Genomic DNA, 2857 nt, shown 5'->3' on the forward strand with positions numbered 1-2857 from the left:
CGAGTTGTTCTTTCAACTCGCCGAGTTCCTACCCATATTCAACCAACTCGCCGAGTTGTTCTTCCAACTCGTCGAGTTCCAGCCTATCTTCAAGCAACTCACCGAGTACACCCTCGTGACTCGCTGAGTACTCCTAGATCTGAAACCACACAGAGGCTTTCCAAGCCATGCAGAAGCTCTAAACCATACATCTACTCTTTTACAAGCCATCCATCACGTAAAGTGGCAAACTTTACGTTGATCCAAAGAGATCTAGGAATTTTACACTCTTGGGCTAGGGTTTGGGACAAAAGAGCTTCACCAACACTCAAGAATCAGGACTTTATGACATATAGGACCATCACAAGCTTAGATCTGATGTAGCATCCTCAGATCGAAGCTTCTATCTCAATTTAGATGTCATATCAACCACCACACATGAACCCATGAAGAAAAATAGCTTAAGGAAATGGTTCCTTACCCCTGGAATGAGCCCAACCAACTGTAGATTCCTGATCTCCCCAAGCTTCCTGATACAAGCCTCCAATCTTCAAGCTTAAAGCACCAAAGATCCTTCTCCAAGCTCTAATTCACTCAACAATGGGGTATCCTCACGAATTTAGGGCTTCTGGAACTCAAGGACTGGTAAGGAGGCTGGGGAGAAGATATGATGTTCTTTATATAGGGCTCAACCCTCGAAATTAGGGTTTTCTCCAATCAGCACCAACTCGCCGAGTCCATCCATGCTACTTGCCGAGTTGGTCACTTAACACGCGACTAGAGTAGCGACCCTACTCGCCGAGTCCACTCGTGGACTCGCTGAGTTGCCATTTCCCAATTACACTTTTAGCCCTTCAACTATACTCTTGATATTCCAGGATGTTACAATTCTCCCCGACTTAAATTAGGCTTCGTCCTCGAAGCCTGCGGCAACACAACTCCAGAACTACTCTCGCAATGCACCACCTGGCATTAACCAGAACAGGTTACTCAACGCACAACCACCGAAACCGAAAACCCAACTTTCCCTTTCTTGCGGTGTTCTGACCACCGCTTCAAACCGGCCACTGGCCTCATCCTCTGATAACCACACTTATCAACTGAATACCACTCCATGATAGATCACTCGCTCCAAAACACAACAGTCTCTCAACTCATACGAGCTAGAGAAAAATCCATGAACCACCAAAATTCCAGGTCCGAGTCCAACTTTATCCACCCCATGCTGACAGAACGACACATTCTTCAGCCTCAGAGCAACTCCCATGAGTTCTCCTCTTGAAATCGCATGCACATGCTAAACTAGCTCTAGCACCCCCCGGGTTAGGAAAACCCGTCACACTGACGACACCTCCAAACATCCCCCAGGATGAAATACCACCACATACACGATTCCTGGATCAAAATCAAATTAGGAATCCAAGACTCCATCCCTGCATCCCTTCCGAGCCTCTTGGCCCTACACCCTCGGAATTCCTTCTACGACCTCAGCAGACATCCAATCCGGATGTGATTCCATACCACTGCCACAACACGCTGCTCAATGACCATAATTGGATCACTCCAATCATAACTCTGCACTGCTGATTTCACTTCCGTGAATTTACACTCCCTATTGGAGCTACATTCCTCTCCCTTTCCTTACCAAGGAAATCCACTTGGCCGCCTTGTCACTACGACAAGTGCCATGGTGCTCGCCCAACGCTATACCACTCCCTTATAACATAACCGCTATCCCATGTACCACACATGCTCTGAATCTGCTCGCAAGGACTCTCGAGTCCAGGCACTACCTTCCACTAATCATGATCAATCCCCGGGGCCAGACCTTATAATGCTAATACATCGCGACATACTCAATCCATTTCCTCATACCGATCTAACGACACATGCAGAGTCTTTAGCATGACTGGACCGCCTTACTAGGCCATCAGCCAATCTGGACCACTCTCAGAACCTCCAGCATATATGGACCGCCCTCCAGGGCCTTCAGCCTGGCTGGACCGTTCTTCGAGCCTTCGGCCTGACTGGTATGCCTACTGGACTTCAGTCTATCCGGGCCGCTCAACTAGCATTCATCATTCCGAGTTATCCCTCTGGGAAACTCTCCCATGCATACTTTTCTAGCCCTCTAGGGGTTCCGAACTCTATCTCCATCCTACATACTCACTCCCGGCCCGATTCCAGGCTTTCCACAATCAATCACCCTAGGTCTGTATCCCGCCCCGCACGCCTGCCACTTAATCATACCAGCCTATGCTATTGGCTGACAGAAACACTGCTGAATCCCAAGAAGCTAAACAACCTCTCGTGTTCATCAATCTTCCGGAGAATTCTCCAATTCTCCCCCCACTTAGAGCGCTGACTATCAATCACCGGTCGCCATCACCGACCTCCCTCAGCAAACCTACACAACACAAACAATTACACGCGAACTGATTCCCACTAGCACGAGCATCCTTCACAAATTCATGTATCAATACTGATCATCCCGGGCTCGAAAGAAACTCGATCTTCAGCTAACCACTCCTCAGGCTATAGATGCTACCCGACATTCAGACCAAACGCTAGATCTCCACTAATAACCCTCATGAATGATAACCAACGAAATTCCCAACACTAAACCCATAACCATACCATAACCCTCAAAGAACAACGAATACCATACAGAAAACCACACAACGAGACTGGCAGATAAACAATACTCCACAATAATCACAAGATAACAAGACATCAAGAAAGAAACATACCTGCAACTGCATCCGACACTGCTCTGACCTCCTCCGCTGTAAGCTGAAAAGCACGGCCCTGAGCCCTTGGGGGCTTCGTTCCATCCTGACCTCCACCCGTGATCCTCAATATGGCCGGTGCTGGAGCC

This window comes from Lactuca sativa, chromosome 3, assembly GCF_002870075.4.
Source record: "Lactuca sativa cultivar Salinas chromosome 3, Lsat_Salinas_v11, whole genome shotgun sequence".
Classification (NCBI taxonomy): domain Eukaryota; kingdom Viridiplantae; phylum Streptophyta; class Magnoliopsida; order Asterales; family Asteraceae; genus Lactuca; species Lactuca sativa.